The sequence below is a fragment of the Triticum aestivum genome, chromosome 5B, assembly GCF_018294505.1.
Source record: "Triticum aestivum cultivar Chinese Spring chromosome 5B, IWGSC CS RefSeq v2.1, whole genome shotgun sequence".
In the NCBI taxonomy this organism is placed as follows: domain Eukaryota; kingdom Viridiplantae; phylum Streptophyta; class Magnoliopsida; order Poales; family Poaceae; genus Triticum; species Triticum aestivum.
The window spans coordinates 678,461,337-678,462,077 of record NC_057807.1 but is presented as its reverse complement, the minus strand read 5'-3'; positions in this window follow the sequence as shown (position 1 = coordinate 678,462,077).

Sequence of the window (741 nt, the reverse complement as noted above, 5' to 3'; positions counted from 1 at the left end):
TTCCCTGACCCCGTCGTCATCGCCGCGCGCGCCGCCCCTTCCCCTACCCCGTCGCCGTCGCCGCGCGTGCCGCCCCTTCCCCAACCCCGTCGCCGTCGCCCCGACCACACGCCGCCGCCTTCGGTCCGGCCGTCGGCGCCCTTTCCTCTTATTTTTTTGTGCATTTTATGTATATGATCTCTGTGTATATATGTATATGTTCTCTGTGTATATATGTTCATATATGCAAAAGTTAGATTTTAGAAAAACTTCATATATGCAAAACTTTATATCTGCAAAAATTTATACATATATGTAAGTATATATGTATGTATAGATGTATGTATGTGGATACATGAGGGGGGGTAGATATACCCCCTCCCCGATAGCATTTTTGTGCATTTTAGGTTAGTGTATATATATGTTGATGTATATAAGCAAAAGATAGTTTTTTAGAAAAAAATACTATTTTTTCTGTTGATGATATGATGATGTTTTTTTTTCATATATGCATTTTTTCATATATGTATTATTTTTTTAAGTTGTTAGTAGATATCGATTTTAGGTTAGTGCATTTTAGGTTAGTGTAGAGGAGAAATTTAAAGTAAAATAAGGAAAAGGAAGAAAAGAGGAAGAAGGAAGAAGGAAGAAAGAAGAAGAAAAAGAATGGGAGGAAAAAGGAAAATAAGAAGATGAAGAAGAGGAGAGGAAGAAGAGGAGAAATAAATAAGAAGAGGCAAAAAGAAGAAAAAGAAGAGGAGA